The sequence below is a fragment of the Vicugna pacos genome, chromosome X (assembly GCF_048564905.1).
Source record: "Vicugna pacos chromosome X, VicPac4, whole genome shotgun sequence".
NCBI classification, from domain to species: Eukaryota; Metazoa; Chordata; class Mammalia; order Artiodactyla; family Camelidae; genus Vicugna; species Vicugna pacos.
The window spans coordinates 97,135,819-97,157,509 of NC_133023.1; the positions used below are offsets into that span (position 1 = coordinate 97,135,819).

The 21,691-nt window shown below is 43.3% G+C and overlaps 1 protein-coding gene across 5 annotated transcripts in view; it reads right to left on the reverse strand.

Annotated features, from left to right (window-relative positions):
- FGF13 (fibroblast growth factor 13) overlaps positions 1–21,691 on the reverse strand; it is a 627,264-nt gene that overhangs the window by 271,667 nt on the left and 333,906 nt on the right. The gene's annotated exons all lie outside the window — the stretch shown is intronic.

Consider the following 21,691-nt stretch of genomic DNA (forward strand, 5'->3'; position numbering starts at 1 on the left):
ATCATACAGTTACTCATTTGACACTCATAACTACCTTGCAGGATAAGCAGGGGGTATTATCCCTTCTGTACAAATGGAAACACTTAGACACAGAAAGATCAAGTAACTTGCCTAAGGTCACACTGCTGCTAAGTATTAGAGCCAGGATCTGAATTCACAGCTGCCAAACTTCAAAGTCGTCAGTCAGTATACTGCCCCCCAGCAGCTCATTCTGATAAAAATGATCTGATGAACTGATGCATCCACTATCAAAAATAAGGTCAGAGAAAAGAGTGCCTGTTATAGTGATTAAACTGGAGGCTTTAGAAGACTCCACAGGAGAATATCTTCATGGCCTTGGAGTTGGCATATACTTCTTAGGACACAGGAAAAATAAACTATAAAAGAAAAAAATTGACAAAATGGACTTCATGAAGTTAAAAGATCCTATGTATCAAAAGAATGGAAAAAGAATAAGCAAGCCACAATTTGGGGAAAACATTTACAAAACAGATATCTGATAAAGAACTGGTATCCAGAACATGGAAAGAACTCCTACAATGCAATCGTAGGAATACAAATAAGCTAATGAAAAGATAGGCAAGGAAGATACAGGAATGACCCAAAGACATGACACAGTGCTCACCAGAGACATGCCAGGGAAATGCACATTAGAACCATAATGATCCCTCAACACACGGCTAGAGTGGCTACAATGAAAAAGACGGCAAATACAGACGTGTTGGCGAGGATGTGGAGCAAAGGCAACCCTCACACTTTGCTGGTGGCTGTCTACTTGGAAGTATGTTCAGAGGTTTCTTGAAATGGAAAATACACTCTTCTCCTATCACCTAGGAAAACTGTATATGGATACTACAGAAGAGAAATGAAAACATATATCCACAAATGACCTGAACACAAATGTTGAGGACAACTTTACCTGAAACAGGCAAAAACTGAAAACAACCAAGTGTCCATCAGCAGGAGAATGATAAAGTGTGGTATATTCATACACTGGAATGTTACTTCATCACAAAGAGGAACTACTGACAGATTGAACAACATGGACAGATCTTAAAACCACTGAAAAAAAAAACCAGACACAAAAGTTTTCATAATGTATGATTCCATTTATATGAAATTCTAAGAAAAGCAAAACTAACCTATGATGAAAATAAAAACAGAACAGCCTTTGTCTCTGGAGTGGGTGGGGAAGTTGTCCCGGAAGGGACAAAAGAGAATCTTCTAGGGTGATGGAAACGTTCTATATCCTGATAGGGTTGCAAGTTTGAACAGTTGTAAGCATTTGTCAAAGCTTATAAAATTGTACACTCAATATTGGTACATTTCACGGTATGTAAATTTAACTGAAGTCAAAGACGTGTGTGTATAAGAATTACTGAAAAGTGAGCTTTGAAATCAGACAGACTGGGTTGAATCCAGGTCCCATCATGTAACTTATTCCACAAGTATTTATTTATTGAGCGTCTGTTATATGCCAGGCACTGTTCTTATTACTGGGAATTCAGCAGTGACCAAAAGGGACAAAAATCACCGGCCTCACAAAGTTGTCCAGGTACCGTGCTAAGGGTAAGGAATAAATCACCAACGGAGTTTAAGAGAGGGAGTACGGTGATGCACTTTCTCATCTTGGGGGAGGGTATATCTGAATGGTCGTGTGTGCTGAGCATGCACAATGTCCTGGGTTCAATCCCCAGTCCCTCTGTTAAACAAACAGACAGACAGACAAACCAACAAACCTAATTTCCCCCACAAAAAGAACAAAAATGAACCAATTTTTTTAAAAAAAATGATCATGCTCATCTCAGTTCAGTAAGTGAAGAACACTTACCAGTTGTGTGGCCTTAGATATGTCACTTTACCTCTCTGAGCTTTATCTTTGTTTTAAAATTGGGAAAAATATTAATGTCCATCTCAAGGGGTATCATAAGGATTATGGAAATGCAGGTAGCAACTGGCATTTAAAAGGTGCCTGCAGATATTATTATGATCAACCTTCAGACATTTCTACTCCAGTCCATGACTTGTTAAACTTCGTTACTCCAGCTGAAGTCATAAACTAGAGAAACTGTATTTTTTAAATGATCTGAGCGATCATCTGCAGAAGGCAAAAGGCAGCAGATCCCTCCAAGTTCACTCTGTTCCGGTATCACAGCCCCTGGAATCTGAGCTCAAGCCACTAAAAGCAGGAACAAAAGGAATTCTCCATGGAGAAAAAGAAAATCTCATCTTTGAGGTTCTCCAGAGAAAAGGTAAACACTCTCCAATTTTCTGTGAGAGCATCACCATATGTGAGTGGTGGCCTGATGAATGGTGAGAGAGTTCTGTGAGAGTCGTCACCTGGGGGACTTGACATATCCTACAGATCTGTGACCATATTCTAGAGCTTCTCACTCAGACTGTCTGGGAGTGACACCTGAGCATCTGTACTTTAAAAAACAAAAAGGAGAAACTTTTAAGATAATTTTGATATACTCCGAGTCCCAGATCAACAAAAAGAACCACTGTTCAAGGGCAAACCCCTCTTTCCCTACAGGGGAAACTGAGGCCAGAGAGAGGAGAGGGAACCAAATCACAGTTCACACAACAGTCAGTGGCCAACCCCATGTCCTGCCACATTTCCCGTGTTCCCTTCACACACTCAGATACAGACAACGGGGGAGAATACAACACTCAGAATACAAGGGGCAGCAAAACTCTGGTGCTCAGCTTCTCTTTTACTCCTCGAAACACTCCTCTAATGTAGACATTGTTTCCTCCATCTTGATAGATAAGCGAATGGAGGCCCAACAAAGTGAACTTGGCTGAGGCCACACATATAGTGAGTGGTGGTGAAATGACTCAGACTCATATCTGATTGGCTCCAAAATCTGTGTTCCTAACCACTACACCGTGCCACTATCCTGGTTGGGAACACTGGCCTGGCCATCTTTCACTCATCGTCAGTCCCCTGAACAGGCTGAAGCTATGTGTAAATGGATCCCCATTCTGACAGATGAATTATCTTTGCTTCTGATGTAGCACAGAGAAATTTCACCCAAAGAAATATTGATCTTCAACTCAGGAAGTTTAGAGACCAGCTCGCCCCTCACCCCAACAGTGGTGTCTGTGAACAGCCTTTGGCCTTCTTGCGTTTGTTTGCTTCTTTGGTTCTCTCTCCACATGGGTACCCAGAGCAGTTGTCCTCATCTTGGACCAACACACGGCAAAGGGAGACCAGGACAGACTTGGCTTGGCCCTAGTCAGGTCCACAGTGAGTCTACAGACTGCAGCTGGGGCTCAGTCGGGTTTCTTAACAGTGACAAAGTAGGCGGGAAGACTAGGGAGGTGACCAGCCCAGTCATAGCCTGGACTGTCCAGCTGGTGGCAGGGAGCCAAGCCGGCCACCGTGCCAGGGCCACGGCCGGCTGCCACTTTTCTACAAATGACGGCAGGGTGTTTGTGGAAAGCCAATGGGACAGCCCTTTGTAGCAGGCAGACAGATATTTTGACTGTGATGTGTATTCTAACACAGTACATGCTGTAAAAATGGATGCAGGTCACAGAGACAAGAAAGCAGGCAGAAATGAGACAGAACAGAGGAGGCCTCATTGGAACTTTAGCATACAAGTCAGCTGTATTTCCATCTCCTGCTACTCAAATAGCAATGATGAGATATAAGTACGGGTTGACACCGTGTGGTGTCCAGGTTCCCTGTGACGCTAATGTGGTCAGGGTGGTAAGACGTTTGCAATGAGAAGAGAAAGAAGGGAAGGTCAGAGGCCTGGCTTCTGGTCTCAGCTGTGCCACCGAGTGAACGTATGACTCTCTGTTACGTCACTCTGCTCTCTTTGAGTCAATATTCTCATGGGAAAGAATGAAGGGACTGGACTAGATCACTGGGATTGGAACCGTGTTCCTCGGCACCTCCCTAGGAAGCCCTGTTGGGGGAAGCCAGGGTGGGCTCCACTCAGCCTCCCCCATCCCTTTCCCCTTCCAGCCACAGGGCTCTGTGGTTAAAGTAACTGAAACCCAGTGAACTCAATGATCGCTACAGCTGACCCTGCAAAAGTCCATGGTCTCCGTGTGCTGTGAGGGAACAGCTATGGATGGACGGGACAGGCTAAGTCCATGAGACTCCAGTAACTGGCTGTTGAATTATACATATTTATGCAAAGCTATACTTTTCTGGGGAAAGGGTCAATAGCCTGCATCAGATTCTCAGTAGCATCCATGATCCCTGCTAAGAGGAAGGTGGGCTACTCAGGAGGCCCCATACTCCAGAAGTCCATTACCCTGTACATTCAGAGTGGGTACAGCTTAGGATATAAGGATATGTCTACAAAGAATGAAGCAACGAAAAGGAAAGGAAAGGCAGGCAAGAGAGAGATCAGCTCCCATCTCATCTACCACATGGAAATTGGAGAAATCGTTACAAGCCACACAGAGTCTCTTCAAAGAGGAGACTGGGCGCGTTGTCCAAGCTAATTAGAACATGTGACCATGAGGAGCAAAGATGCCTGCTTCCATAGGACAGTCCCATTGCAACAACAGGTCTCATGGCGTTCAGAAAGGCTTGGCCCAGCTGCTGGGAAGGATTTAGCGGAAAGGCGGATGAGGAATGAGCAGGCACAGAAAGAGACTGACTTTTCACCTCCACGTCATATTCGTGGTCAACTCAAGACAAAGAAAACAGATGGGAGTTCAAAGTTCAGCTGCCAGAAATCCAATCCCCATTTGACTTTCTTGGCACATAGTAGGCATTCCAGAAACACTTGCTGATGGGTGAAGAGACTCCCAAACCACTCACTGGTAGGAACATGAAACTCTTTCGGGCCCCCAGAGTCCTTGTTCATGAGGCACGAAATCCCTGCTCTAACTTTCTGGGCCTCTGCTACAACCCCGCTCCCGGCAATGCCCTCTGGCCACCCCCATCGCTGGGCGGCTCTCCGCGCTGCTGCAGTTACAGGCTGCTGTGTGGCAGTTTGGAGGACAAATTACCTGGGAAAGACTTCATGAGTGTCCTGGCGCATCCTCCTGAGAGGTTACTGTTCCCTTGGCAAGTGGCTAGCCATCCCACATGGAAGTACCTCCCTGGGATGATGTCGCCTAGGTGACTCCCATGCCTTGGCCCAGCGTATGCCTCAGACTTTGTCTGTGTCCCCACCTTGCCACAGCAGCCCACACCTACACAAGCCCTCCTGGTTCTGGCCCCATGCTACCTTGGATCGTTGGACTTACCTGCCATGCAGTTCTCTGACCTCCCTCGTCACACTGCATATCCCATAGGAACACAAAGAAACACCAAAAGAATCTACATAATTGGTGTTTTCTCTACAGAATGTCCTATTGAGCTTGTCTTATTTGTCTCATTTCATTTTTTATTTTGTTTTTTATTGAAGTGTAGTTGATTTACAATGCTAGTTTCAGGTGTACAGCAAAGTGATTCAGTTATACATACATATATATGTTATATATATATTCAGATTCTGTTCCATTATAAGTTACTACAAGAAATTGAATACAGTTTCCTGTGCCATACAGTAGTAGGTCCTTGTTGTTTGATCTATCTTATAAATAGTAATGTGTATTTGTTAATCTCAAATTCCTAATTTATCCCTCCCCTGCCCTTTCCCCTTTGGTAACCATAGTTTGTTTTTTATGTCTATGAATCTATTTTTGCTTTATAAATAAGACTTGTATCATTTTTTTAGATTCCATGTATGTGATATCATATGATATTTGTCTTTCTCTGTCTGACTTATAATCATCTCTAGGTCCATCCATATTGCTGCAAATGGCATTATTTCGTGATTTTTTATGGCTAAGTAATATTCCACAGTATATCTTATTTCTAAACATGTCCTTTAAATGTTTAGAAAAGCAATATGGATAACTAGAAAGTTATTTCTATTTATTTTTTTTTACCACATGACAGCTTTGACTTTGGTCAGGATCAATAAGCTATGTCTTCCTTTGGTCATCTGTAAAATGGGGATAGTAACAAACCACTCACTCATACATACATTTGGCAAATACTTATTGAGCAGCCCATCTCAGCCTGTACACTTGGCTCAAAGGGTAGACTCATAAAATGTTTGTGAAATTAATGAAGGAAAAAATGAATGAATGCCATGATACACGGTAACACCAATGGAAATCCTCAATATGTAGGTGTCCCTCTATAAATCCCCTTTCAGTGCGACTTTACTGAGCAGGTGGTTTTCTGCACTCCTTTGCCAAGCATCATACAGGTGGGTCCGATGAAAACCTTATCACTGGGAGCAGCAAGGTTCTGGAAAGATTCAAGAGACTCGGCTGGGTACATGATTTGGGAGGCCCCATACAAGATGAGAGAGGGGGTTGTACCTTGTTCAAAAATTAAGAATTTCAAGATGGTAACAGCAGAGCATTGAACTAAGAACAGATTACACACCCGTGAAGCCAGCCCTGAATAGAGTTTTTTTTTTTTTTAAAGTGACAGTTTATTTAGAGAGATACAAACTCCACAAAGAGAGTTCTGTTTCACTCAGAAGGGAAAATGGCTTAGGAGATATACACTCCATAGGCAGAATGTGAAGAGACTTTTAAAAATCAGAAATCTGCTTAATGTCTATAGCCAATAAAAGGGAGCATTAAAGAAGAGTTGTTTTTATTTTTGGTATTTTGATTAATGGAACTTTTTTTAATGTGCCAACTCTATCAATCATTTTCTTTGTGATTTCTTCTTTTCTACTTCTTGCAAGCTTCTGACAATTATTACAGAGCAAGAGGATATGAAGGCAAAGATTAACTTACCTGAGTGTGAGGGAGATTTCATTTAGTTTCTTAGTTTAGTAGCAAGTCGATGAGATAATGACTTAAAGAGCAAATCATGGGGGGAATATGCATTCCTTCCATTCTTTTTAGGAAATATCATCCGTTGTAAAATTCAGTGGCATCTTCTTGACTATGCAATCCTACTGGGTCATAATTTAAAACTGGTGAAAAATTTTCCAAGCTAAGAAGAAATGGAAATCAATTGGTTTCTTTCCTTCTTGTAATTCTTTCATGGACTTTTTCTGAGTCCTGATTAAGTGCTACCACAGTGCTGGGTACTATGAAGGCAAAGAGACAAAGATCCTGTCCCACTAAACAGAGAACATTACAAGAGCTGGATATGACATGCAAACAACGAGAAACAACAGAAAAACATATGCTGCACTTAAAGTATGAAAAAGTACAGACAAAAGAGGAAAGTAGGCTGAAGTCTACCTTAGACATACTGACTAACAGCTAATTCCTGGAAGGGGGTGGGCGATATGAAGACAGAGGGCAAGGAAGTTTCTTCAGGGGGAGCAAAGGGCATACGGAAAGAGAAAGAGGTTGTACAAATCATGTGTGTGTTTCTTTGTTTGTTTCCCCTACAAGAATGGAAATTCTATGAAGAAAGGACTTGGTTCTGTTTTGTTCACTGCAGAATACCCAGTGTCTAGACCGAAATACCCACTGAATGAATGAATGAATGAATGCTCAGTTCTGGAACTGTAAGTCTATTTGTATGACTGGGGATAAATGGGGATGATGAAAGTTGAAATTGGACAGAGAGAAGACAAACTGGGCAGAGTTTTGCAAATTACGCCAAGTTCAGGCTTTATTCTATGTAAGCGATACGGATCCACTGGAAGACGCTGAACAAGAAAGTGACCCGGTCCACTGTGAATGAGAAAATGAAATGGCTTCTGAAGGAAGAGGGGTTTGGGGGGAAGGGGGAGAGGACTGACTGCAAGTGAAGAGGCCTTTTGTGTTACTGGTGTCATTGATGACTGAGGTAAGGAGCACACGGACTCGGGTAGTGGCAGTGGGCTTCGAGAGGCGATCTCACAGGAAACAAGAGAACTCTGTGGGTGGAGGGTGGGTGACTGCAAAGGAAACATCTAGGCTGACTTCCAGCTTCCTGACTTATTCGCTGGAATCACTCACAAAGATGTGAACTACACAGGGCAGAGCAGTGTGTGGAGGAGGGTGATCCATTAGGACATACAATCGCAATATAACAATAGAACCGGCATAACGCCTGGAAGATAAAATGAGTTTGCAGGAGGAAACATGTCGTAAGATAGCACAGTGCACTTTTTCATTACTAGTGTCACTTTCTTATAAGAGCACAGGTTTCTGAGCAATGGGTTAGGGATACCTTTTCATCAGCACATCATTACCACAAATTGGAGAGCTGACGGCTCATCATTGCCTCCCATGTATAACCAAGCAGAGAAGCAGGAAACTAAATTTGAAATTCTAACACCAATGGAAATCCTGAAAGACACCTGACTCCGTGACTACATCCCTACAGCCGACCTGCTTTGTTGGCAGGAAGTCACTTGAACAAATCAGTCCAGTCCATTTTTGACTAGCTGATTCACCTGCTCTAAGAGCTGCACGGGCCAATGGCAACAATCTTGGACTAAAATAATCGAAGTCCACAGAGATCTGAGCGCATGTGTGTGCGAACAGGGGCACGTGTGCACACCTGGGTCGAGTACACCGAGGGCTGAAAGACCAAAATGGAAAGGAGGAAAGGATGGCCACACTTTGTGAGCACTAACTATGCACGTTTCGGCCACTTTTACGTCCACCACCCTCATTTAATCCTCACAGGAGGCTGAACTGCCAGGATGGTAAGCACGAGCTGTTAAACTGTAAGTTTCCTGAGGGCAGGGTGCGTGTCTTATCTGCCATACTCTCCATACTCCCCAGCATGGGTGAGAGGAAGCACAAGGCATCGCTGAGGGCCCTGAAGTCAAACAGATAGATTTAACTCCTGACTCTAGCGCTTAGTAGCTGTACGGCTTCTGGCAAGTTATGTATCCTCTCAGACCTGTTTTTCCCTCTGTAAAATGGGCATAACAGTATCTACCTCATAGGGATCTTGTTGGAATTAAATGCAATGTCCCATTGTCAAGCACTTAGCATGGTAAGTACTCAGTAAATGTTAGGTGTTAACAGAACCACATCAATCAGCTGGGTGGCTTGTTTTTTCTTCAAAAGGATCCTTCTTTCGAAGAGCTTATATTTTGGCTGTACAGATAAGACAAACATGAGATGTACAGGATGACACCACCTGAATGGTAGATGTCCAGTAAATGTTCATTTTGTGGGGAGTAACTGAATGAATGAAAGTTTCATGCAGGAAGTAGAAGAAACCACCGGAGTTAAGGCGTGGAGGTTATGACCACGGAGCTCGTTCAGAAAGCAATTCCTGGCCTCGGGCTAGCACAGTGGGCCAGAGGTACCCTGCCTCAGGCCCTGCTACAGCCCATCGAGCCTGAGCCCCGTCTGAAAAGGGAGAGGGTCACAACCAGATCACTGATTGCCTCTAGGATATAGAGCCCTAAATGGTCACCAGCCCCCGGGGGTGCTAATTTCCATACAGAAGTGGCCCTGGCCTCACTGAGGGCCAATGGGCTCATCACGAGGACCAACGCTGGAGCAACCTGAATTGGACTGAGCCAGAGGAAAAACTGAAGGCTGAGCCTATGATTTCCTCCTGAGTATCCAAGCCCCATCAACAGGTGAGCTCAGCTGGAAAGTGGAAGAGGGGTCAGAGGCCAGGAGTTGAGTGCATGCAGAATTGGAGAAGATGGAAAAAATATAAGAAGTTGACTATGGTGCTAACAGAACTGGGCCGCCCATCCCTCTTTACAATTAATTGCTGGGTACGTGATGAGTTGTATGAGTGGCACAGATAGTATCTTTCTGGCTGGTGCCATTTGGTTCATTTTATCATACAGCCTGCTTTGGGTCCCCTGACCCTACCACCCGGCAGAAGCCCCATCTCTCTGGTTCTGCCACGTCACCACCCTGAGACCTCATTCTGACCTCTCAACCTTCTTTTCCCTGAGTCATTATCTCCTCTCTCTACTTCTGAGTCTTCAGCTCTTGGATATTTAACGAAGGTTAAGAGGACCCCGCAACTCTGTAGGAAAAGTAAGGAAACAGAAAAGTCTAACAGTTTGGCAGATCAGAACAATGCGGGTTCAGTAAACTAACAGCAAGGATTTCAGTTCCATGTATCCCAGCAGAAGTTTTCCGCATTCATCACAGCTCACTAAAGGAGCCTGAGGCTGAGGGCACGCTATGGGCCCGCATCAGCGTGGTGTCAGGCACTGCAGAAGACTTGGAGCGGAATCAGATGCATCCCTGTCCTCGTGGAACTCACCCGTGCAAACACGTGCTGTAACTACAGCCACTCTGATTTTCAAACCCGAAACCAGAACGTGGTGTGTGACTAAAGGTTTCCACACCTCTTCTGGTACCAGAGGCCATCTGGAAAGTTGAATTTAGAGGCCAAAATACTCGTTTCTGGGACAGTTTGATGGTCATGCCCAGGGACTGGGTGACAAACAGCTTCCCTCTGCACCTCTCAGAATGATTGTTTCAAAGCAGCCTTGGCCAACTTTTCAGTTGAAGAACTACAGTAAGAGGACCAGGACTGTCCATGTTCATGGCATTTCATCATATGCTCAGAGCTTCGTGTCCATTTTCTTCCTCGAGGGTCACAGCCAGCCTGTGCCCTGTGCTGGGGAGGCGCTATTTTCTCCATGTTCCTGATGAAGGCACGGGCTCAGAAAGTGAGGTTCAATGTCGTGTCCCAGATCACACACTGAGCAATTGGCAGAGCTGGGATGCCCACCCAGGGTTTGACTCCAACCTCTTCTGCTACACCAGAGTTTCAAAGCGCTGGGGGACCACAGAGAAAAGGGCCTTCGGTATGTTTGGGGGCTCTGGGAAAGCTCCTTGGAGGAGGTAGGATTTGAACCGGGATTAGAAGAATGGATAATTCTTTGCCCGACAGATCCAGAAGAGAAAAAGGACCCCGGAGGAGGAACATTGTGAGAAAAGGGAGATGGCAAAAAGAAAAAAAAAAACAAAAACAAAAACCCACACATGAGAGAGCTGAAAGCAGTTCACTAGGGCTGCAGGAGTGCAGACCCGGGAGGAGAACGGCTGGGAATGAGATTAAGAACAAAATCATGAAGGCCTTTGACTCTGAGACAGGAAAATAATGCATCTGGTAGACACTGAAGTGGTACATTGAGAATAGCAGAGGGCAAGGTCACTCTGCTAATACTTTAGAAAGCTTCCACTTACAGCAGTGTGGAGAAGATACTGGAAAGGCAGCAGTTTGCCCTATATAGGAAAATGGGATTTGAGGGTGCTGTCTCTGGGACCTGCTGCAGTAGATTTTGCGTCACTGTTCTCAATAGGAAAAAAAAAAAAATGAAGCCTAGACTTGCGACACAGCATTACCTGTGCTAGACACAGAAATCCAAAAAGCTCCTGGGCCCTGGGGGCCACCCCAGCACGAGGTCCACTTTCCCATGACTTTCCGAGTGAATTACAGTCTTAATATGTACATTTCCTCTATGAGCATGTGGAAGAACTTACCACACTTACCTCTATTTTAGAGAAAATGGAAAGTATTTGTGAGAATTTCCTGGGGGAAAAAACCCCAAGGTTGTTGAAAATGGATTAAGGTGGGTTACTAGCAGACAGACGGAATGACATTTTGTAGAAAGAAAATGGGCACGAGGACACTTTGGGGATTTGATGAAATTACGGTCCTCTTCTCTATGGTCAAATGGAACAAAAGGTCAGAGCCACCATTTTCTCCACAGAAAGTTATCATTTTAATATGGATGGGCTCCACAAATAAAGAGTGCTCTGCAAAACAGCTTCTTTTACAATAGCAAATGTTCAAGCCATTTAAGATATTAACTGTGACTCAGTGCACATTTAAAATATTCGTGATACTAACAATGAACCGTTTTAACCTGGATATTAGAAATGCAGAAAGGAGTCGTTTTAGAAGGTCGATAACTTTGTTCCCATGGCGAACACTGAACCCAAACAGTGCCTGGATGACAATGTGTGTGATTCTCGGTTCCCATGGTCTGGATAGTACCTCCTCACCTTCCAAATATAATCAGCACGATTCGTTTTCTCAAATTATATTAAGTGTTTCTCTTTCCCTTACAGGACTAGTTAAGCTTTCAAAATATAATGTGGTCAAAGAGGAGGAAGGCATTCAAGTATCATTTGTCCCATCTAGCTCTGGGCAACAGAGGGGGCCCCCGCTGATCACCCACAAGATCTTCAATGATCTTGCCCATGATCTACTACTTAAAAGACGAATGCAATCTATATGAAGTTGACGGAGGGTAGCATTTCATATATACAGTGTGGGAAGAGGTCTCTTTTCTGCCACAGCTTGCCACCTTCTCCCAGTCGGCTTCCACTCCTAAGGAATCGACTCTTGCCCCACATCTGTCTGAAGAGACTTTTTTGTGGATATTTTATTGACCTTAATTGGCAGAGACTTACCTACATATGCATGGGGCTCAAAATACATTTGGCTAAGGTGCCTGACCATAGGAAACAGAGGAATGATGGAGGGGATACAGAAGAAAGGTGAGAAAGAAGAGCAGAGCTGAGAGAGAGGTAAAGGTAGTGACAGAACTGGAAGAGGAATGCCCGAGATCCCACTTGGAACCAACCCCTAATTCCAAGTCACTGCCACCAACCACTTGGCATGCACTTTCCCCAAATCAGTTGTACCCTAACTCTTCTCTTGCTCAATCAAAGCTGGCTCCCTACTCAAAGATTTAAGTCAACTGACAAAAACAAGGCTGAAGTCTGGAATCTGTACTGGCCAAAATGATGGTAGCCACTAGCTACACGTGGCTACTGAAATTTCACTGTAAGTTCATTAATAGTAAAGAAAATGAAAATTTCAATTTCTCACTAGGATTACCGATATTTCCAGTGTGCAAGAGCCATGTGTGACTAGTGGCTACCATATCAGATGGTGTAGATAGAGGACATTTCGGTCACCGTAGAAAGTTCCATTAGACATCACTGTCCTAAACTATTGTTTCATGTGTGACTTGATGAACCTTCCACTGCCCAGTCCCTTCCTTTCTGCAGACCCATGCTCTCTCCCTTGGAGCTGGGCTCTGGGTGAACTTACTGTAATTCCCAACCTGTTCGGTCTCCATGGGCTGGCTCCCCTGATTCTCTTAAGGTGCGATTACTTGATGGTTTCAATCAATAATAATAATAACAATAGCTAGCACTTACTGAAGAGTATTGTAAATCATACCAGGTGCACTTGCAAGCAGTTGACTTCAACACTCAATTCTGAAAACCTCTTTTACAGAAGGGGAGACTGAAGTAGTGAGAGGTTAACATTTTGCCCAAAGTCACACTGCTGGCAGGCGGCAGAGCCAATATTTCAATCGAGGCAGTTTGATTCCCAAGACATTTATGTTACTGAGTGTTTTAGAGGATGTTGAGATAAAGAAGTAAAAGACAGACTTTCTGTACCATGAGACCTTACAATTTAATCCAGGGGACTAACAAAATGAGGTAAATAGTAGACTATTGAAAAAAATGGACAACTACCAAGAGGTCTTGTCCCCCCCAAGTTAAGATCCTTTCCCACTCGTACGGAACAGGCTCGTTAAATTACAGGCTCTTGAACGGAGGCTTGTTAAGTGGTAACCCCACACACTTAACCTGCAAGGAATGTCAGAGCAGATACAAATAAAGAACTACCATCTTTGAGTTCTCTATGTAAACACACCTCCCAGTGAAGAAACGTCACACTCAGACCTCCTCTTCTATGAGAAAACTCCACTGTGACTGCCTAAAGAGACCACAGTCACTTCAGTGTCAGACAGATTCATGAGACATCATGAGGCAGAAAGCACACCAGCTGGGAAATCAAAATACCCATCTTCCAATACTGGCTCTGCCACTGCTTCACAAGCATCACCAACTGGGGTAAGTCCATGCTTCCTTCTAGGTCTTAGTCGGCCCATCAGGTAAAACGTGAGAGGAATAGACAAGGTCAGAGATTTCCAAGTTTGGCTGTCTGACTTTCCAGAGGGTGAGTATGCAGGGATATCTGCCCATCATTTGTAGATTCTCCTTTCCCACCTCCATTTCCACAATGTCCCTTTTTCCCACTTGACAAAGGAGAGACAGTCCTTTTGACCAGCCCAGCCTGAATTTTACTGCAGAGCCCGCTCTCAGGGAGCAAAATCCTCTGGAGTACGAAACAACAAAGGAAAGGTTCAAGATCATAGCGGTTCCTGCGGGTGGAGGGAGTAGAACTCAGTGATAGAGCTCGTGCTTATCATCCACGAGGTCCTGGGTTCCACCCCCAGCACCTCCATTAACAAAACAAAAAACACCACCAACAAAGAGGCTCCTGAAGAAGAGTCCCTGCAGAGCAAACCAGAGGGTTGGGGTAAGAAATACGGATGGTGCAGTGCCTTTATTTCATCCAGGCGACAAACCATGGCAAGACTCCTGCTGTATCAACCTAACTTCACGTTAGAATTTCAGTAGAGTGATACCTGTCAGGAGAATATAATCAAATCAGACTCTTTCAACAAGAAAGTCAATCTTAGTTGGCTTATTGGTGTGACAATGAGAACTGGTTTCATTACTGAGGTTATCTGGTGGGCATTTTCCATAAATTGAATGAGCTGAGCATTCCCAAGGTTGTGATGAAAATAATAACAAAAAGTGTATAATGAATATACAACATGCTGAAAGTGACATACTTTGAAATCATTTAAACTCATGGTTTAGATACATAAAAATGATGATATGTGAATGCTTATAGAGTTTTCCAAAATGCTTTTCATCATTTTAGGGTGAATACAAGCCAAAAAAATTGAGGACCGCTGAACTAGATGTCAAAAGCCTTTCCAGCTCCATTAGTCTGGGTTTCTCTAAAGTTCAAAAAGGACTTCTTACCCATTCCTTTTAATCCCCGAGCCAAACTTCATCTCATTTTAAGTCCAGCATTTGTATCACTGGGTTCTGCAAATTTCCTTGAAACATGTAACACCTTACCTTTCAAGTTCTTAAGTAGGAATCAGGAAGAATCTACGACTTCATCTCTCTCCTGGCTCATGAATGCTGATTAGTAATAATTTCGTGTTGTCTTTACCATGTGGACTTGATTAGGAAGAGAATGTTTTCTTTTAGAAAACAAATTTTGCATCGGTAGCCACTTTGTTCCTGCAATTAGCTACAAAATGCAAAACAATTGCTACAGCTCTCCCCATGAAACAGCTGGTTGATAAATGCTAATAATCTCTAGAGAATAGTAATGGTAGTCAGCACTATGGATGCTTCCAGAAGTATTTTTTTGCATCCTGAATGGAGGGAAAGCATGGAAGAAATTCATGTTTAGAGAGATACCGGTATCTTTTGTTTCCCAGATGATAAGAATGAATAGGGTTTGTCAATGCCCGTGAATTTTGGTGACTTCATGATCTATGTATTCTGTTTATAGACCAAAACAATAGAAGAGCTGAACAAAAGGGTCCAATGGAGCAGAAAAGATAAGTAGGAAGAAGCTTTCCATTCACAGATTCAGGAAACACACAATGAAAGCCTAACATGCACCAGGCCTTGCGGTGAGCACTAGGGACAGAAAGAGCTGAGGAAGACGCAGCCTCTGCCCTCCGCCAGCTCACAGTTCAATACAGGATGAGACCAGAAACAGAATTGTCAACTTTTGTTTATTTCACTTTTATGACAATGATGCCATATGAGTGGAATGCTCTGAGAACACAGAGAAGGGACACCTGGGGGAGCTCTGGGGTCAGCCAGAAAAACTTTTTGGACAACATAATGCTTGTGCTAAGGCTGGAAGTTGAACAAGAGTAGAGGAACAGGACATACTAGACAGAGAAATAGCAGGTAACCTGGCAAGAGACTGGCAAAGCGTATGGGCCAGTTAGAGAAGAGCACTTGGAATGGAGGTGTTCGTGCCCGGGCGTGTGTCCGTGTGTGCATGACCAACTGAGAGGGGGCTGACGGTGGTGAGAAATGAGGCGGGCAAGAATTAGGCATTTGAGAATTATCCTGAACACATGATTCTACACTGAGCATATACGATACACTCAGTATGGGCCAGGAAGGCAGGCGGGAAGGGGAAGACGGGAGGATGGGTGGGACACATTCCTTTGAAGAGCTCACACATCAGTTCTTCACCCACTAAGGGTTCCAGAGAATTTTCAACCAGCCCATCTCTTCAGGTTCAGAGGATACAGTCCAATAATCCACTTGCTCCTCAGCCCACAGGGTAATGGGAATTGGGAAACAGCCTCCATAATTTATTATATATTTACGTAAATTTAGGTAAATTTATTCACATAATTATTCAACTCATCCCCAATCTTCATTCAAAACCACAGGGTATTAATTTTCTGTTCAAGAGCCACACCGTGAATCCCCTCTCATCCTTTCCTCACCCCTTATTTCTCTCTCCCTTCCAAACAAACTCTTTTTTTTTCTTTTTTTCTTTTTTCTTTAGCTTTTTTTTATTGAGTTATAGTCATTCTACAGTGTTGTGTCAAATCAGTGTAGAGTACAATTTTTCAGTTATACATGAACATATATATATTCATTGTCACATTTTTTTCACTGTGAGCTACCACAAGATCTTGTATATATTTCCCTGTGCTATATATAGTACAATCTCGTTTATGTATTCTACATTTTGAAATCCCAGTCTGTCCCTTCCCACCCCCCGCCCAAATCCTTGATTCATTTCATTCCTTTGCTCCCACCCCGTCTTAGATCTGGCTTCCAGAATCAGTGGTGGAGGACTTGACTTACAGGGTAGAAAGGTCTCAGTTGAAGTGACTCTTTCAGGCTGAAAGATTTAATCAGAGTTGGGGGACGGTCCCAAAGGGTCAAGAATGCAGGTGTGACTTGACCAGAGACAGGGTATGGAGAGGTCAGGGAGAAGTCATCTGCATTGTTGGCTGTTGTCAGGATTCACGAATCTGATTTGAGCTAAGAGGGGTAGCTGTGATTGGAATACTCACACTTCCTTTTTTTTTTTTTTCTTATTTCAAGCTCATTTTCCCTGCTTTAACAATACCATTGACCTTTCCCCTATGTAATGTTACAATCCTTGTCCAGCCCATCCACGGAGTCAAGACACACATATACCAAGGGAAAATGAAAGAAGATAAAACCCAGATTCAGAACGTGTATTTTTCTATGAAAAACAAATTGTTGGTAGTTGGGGAAAACGGATTCTGTATCTCAGAAAAAAGATTTCTGCATGGAACTCAGGAAAGCACTGAAATGAGAACACTGAGGAACTTTTACAAGAAAAGGTTGAGGAAATCCTCATTTCAGCGAAAAAGAATCAAATACGTGCCTTCACAGACTGGTAGAGGAGAAATCTTAATGGATGTGACCCAGCGGCAGAGCAGCTCAAGCCAGAGTGGGAGGAGTATGGCCCAGGAAGCAGAAGGCTAAGGTCTTCATCCTGGCTCTGCCACCAGCTAGCTGAGAATCTTCGGGAAAATTCTATTTCTCTCAGACCCTCAGTTTTCCTGTCTATAAAATGAGGAGGTTTGACTGGTGGGTGGCAATGAAGACCAGAGTCAGAAGGGACAACAGCATTTCTTTGTGATTTTTTGTTTTGTTTTGTTTTGTTTCAGGAGCAGGCTAAAAATATAATGTACTAAGCTTCTGTGTCAGTTTGCTGTGGTTTTTTATTTTTTTAATTTTTATTATTATTTTTGCTTTCAGAGCAATGAAGGAACACTGTCATCAGTTCTCATTAAAATGAAAGCACGACTGGAGCTGCTCCCCAGCCACAACAATTACCTACAGGCACTAACAGGACAAAGGCAGTTTGGGGAAATATTAATGGCATTGCTCCTAATCATACTAATGCTTTTTCGTTAGATAGTCACTTCCTCCCAAAGAGCTCAAACGGTGCGCCCGACTTTAGCACTCTGGTCCTCAGGATACTCCCGGGGACGTCTGCATCCGTTAGGACCGAGTGCCAGACAAAATTCAGGCTGTGTCTAGACGACAGCAAATTTGTTGTGAAGGAACAACGTGTTTCACACATTCATAGACAAGAACTGATGTCCAGTTTCGGGGCGGGGGATTGTTCCTGGGGGGCTGTGTTTGTCTGTGCATGTGTGGGTACCCAGCCAAGCTAACCAAGTTCGTGGAATCACGGGCTTTGACAGAGATCCTGAGAGGGGAAGGGACAGTGAATACTGGCAGGGATGGGACAGAACTCGGGTCAGCTGTCTCTCTGCCCATGGCCCTTCCACCCCATATTTCTGGTAAACTGGATGGAGTTTCCCGCAACAACAGCTCCCCAGCTTTTCTGGTCTATTACAGAGATTAAAAATAAAAGTGACTCAATCAAAACCCCCTGCTCTCCTCTTTTCTGAGCATAATTTAGAAGATGGGAAATGTTGGTCGTCAGGCAGGCTCAAAGAACTTGAAAGTGCCTCCAGGCATTGCCCAAGGTTACTCTGGACAAGTAGGGACTCTGAGCAGGACTGGCTCAAGTGTGTTTGCCTCCAGCTGAGAGTCCCAGAGAAGAAAAACAAAACTGCCTGGGGCCAAAAACCATCAAAAGGACCTGGACTCTTCCCCAGCCCTAGGAAAATGATCACCTACAAATACGAGTGGTTACTTAAGTGGTTGCCAATTTACCAAACACTAGTCTTAAAGAAACAGAATGGTTGTTACCCAAACTATTGTTCTTCGAAAATAAATAAGTAGTAAATTTGAATATTACTTCCTCAATAAAATGATTAGCATTAGAAGAATCTTATTAGGTGAGACTATTATCTTTCTGATAAATAAAAGCCCTGTGGTCATAAAATTAGGGCACTGTTTTCTAGGAGGTGTCTTTAGAGAGTAAAAGACTGCTACATTACACCATATAGCTTGACAACCGTAAAAAACATTCAGCATCTCATTTATAATCAACTCTTGAATCTGCAAGCTTTACAGGCATTAACTTATTTTATCCTTAAAACAACCAGATAAGTAAGAACTTTATACTCATTTGACAGATGAGAAAACCGAGGCATAAAGAGGGTGAGGAACTCACCTGAGGTCACACAGCTTGGAAGAGACAGAGATGAGATTCAAACCCAAAAAGGCCAGCTCGAGCCCAGGCCCTTAACCACTAGGTGTTTCTGTCTCTGTGTAGCAAAACTCACCAGTGGTAGGCTTGTTTGTTTCTATTTTTTTGCTCTAGAAGAGCAAAGAGCCCGGTTTCATGACTGAGCATGGTAATTACAACCAAAGTGGCACTTTGAGCTCATCGAGCATAATTTCTCCCAGCTTATTCATAAGGAAACCAAGACCCAAGCCAAATCCAAGAGCAAACAGAAAGGGAATGGCAGAGCCAGAAACTGTAAAGTCCACGTCATGACCCCACATTGCCCCAGTCTGAATTTCTTCCACTCCACCGTGCACTTGGAGCTGAACTTGCCCTCTCCTGCGTTAGCTAACCCAGTTCATCACTGCATCATCAGCAGGGCACGCTGCCCACGTAGCAAGGGCGAAGGGCACACTTTCCCATATAATGGAAATATTTTTTAAAGAGAAGGCTGACATACCAAGTAATCAGGCTCTAGAATTAATTTCTGTAATGCAATCCCATTTTCCCATTGAATCCATTTTAAAAATAGAAATACGTAACATTTGATTTTCCTGTCACATGGTATTATGAAAAGTATATCAAAATAAAGAGTCACAGGAAGGAAGCATGGAAATGAACAGAAATAGAAAACCATTTTTTTAAAATCACCCATTATCTTCCATCTCTTCAAGTCAAATATTTAATACTGTTATAATGTTACTGTTACAATGCTTAAATATTTGTGCAACAACTATTTAAAATGAACACAACTTCAAAACCCTTCAAAAGACAGGAAAGCAAGCAGCACACCTTTTTAAATGTATGTGTCCCTCTGGATGCATGTACTGAATTAAATGGCCCAGCCACACTCCAGGGAAGATGACCCCTACATACCAAGGAACTAGAGACAACCGGCAAGAGGCTGCTGGGGTAGTTCCAGGTAAGATTCTCGGGGTAGAGCATGAATGTTGTGACACATCCACAAAGGCAGCAGCAGTTTCAGCAGGAGTGGGAGTTAAGCGCCCTCTGTTTTTCTAGAGTTCTCATTGTTTTAAATATTCAGAGCTCACAGGCATCACTGTATGGTCTGCCCCACCCTTCCTCTTCCCCTAGGGTGTTAGCTCCTAGACTCTGCTCCTAATCTCCTAATAACCCCCTGGGTTCTCCTGAATTCTCTGCCAATACTGTGGAACCAGCAACCGCAGCAACATGTAAGCTGCACATCCTGCAGCTCCGCAGACAGAACTCATGATTTAAACTCATTCAATCAAATTCTGAAATTCAATATTGGATCACTTTCAGCTAAAGCAAAGATTTGGCTGGTGTTCACTGAGTTGAATTATCTCAACAATGACTAAAATGGCTTCTGACTGGCTTGGAGAGTGGAGAGACTGCTGGTCCAAATGATGTATAAAAAATGTGTTCGCATGAGCAATTAGCCGATGGTAAGTGTGGTCAGATACATGGGGGGAGGGCAGTGAATTCTTGAACTCATATTGGAAATTTGTCAGGGAGAGTGTGTGAGGTTTTGTTTTCTTGACAGCTATTATTCAGATTTTGGCTCTAAAATACATGTACCACATTTTGGTGATGAACTAAGTATATATAAAACATTTGCTGTTCATTTGGGAGCTCACTTTCAGTGTTGATGAGGGGACAGCAACATAACCTATATGATTTTATTAGTAATCTGTAAGACCTTTGATGATAGAGAAAATCTTCTCATTATAATAATGACACTAGCCCAGTTATTGTTACAGATAAAGAAAACAGTTTGATTTACAAAGCTCCATCACTACTCTCTCCCTCTCTGGTTTGCACTTGTTCCCTAGCTAGGAACACGAGGCACCTAACTCACTGTGTGCCCCTGAAGTGGGCTCTGCTACTTACACATCCCAAACCTCTTCCATTAACCTCCTTCTCTTCTCCTTTCTCTCCCCTGCTGCAAATATCATCTGCTCTCTGGCTTCAACTAGCCCTATGATAATGACCCTCGAACAGCCTTATTTTCTGTAGCAGACTAACGTGTCAACTGAGTCACCAAATCAGATTTCTAATTCTCATTACAGGTGAATCGGCACATACCAGCTGCTCCATAAATTTTTGTTGAACGAACAAATGAATAATTGAATGGATCTATGCTCTATAATGATGAGCTATCATCATAGGCTCCTGAGCTAGGATCTCCAAATCATGTTACATAACTGTGCAGGGAAGCACACTGATGGAAATATACCAAAATTCATTACTACTTTGCTAAAAGTCTCCAGGTAAATACCATCATTCAAAAGAGCTCTGCTGCGTTATGAACATGCAGAAGGGATCTGCTGGGAGGAATATGCAAGCATTAATATATATGACTGCAACACGTACATCACACAGGAGGCTCAAACTTCTAGTTTGAGGCCAAGAACTTCATTTTCTGCAAGATGAGTAAGTCCTAGTGATCTGCTTACAACACAGTGCCTGCCATTAACAATACCGTACTATACATTTCAAAGTTTGTTAAGAAGGGAGATGTCAAGTGTTCTTGCCACAATTAAAAAAAAAAAAACCCACTTAGGTGAAAGGGGCAGCCAATGCATCTAGTTGCATCATTTCAAAATACAATTACAGAACATAGGAGCTAGAATGAGCATAAACGGAGCTTTGAGGCTCAAGTAGGGACGAAAGAGGAAGTTGTCCATGCACGCCTCACTCTGAGCATGCCTGCCGGCATCTTCCCTATGG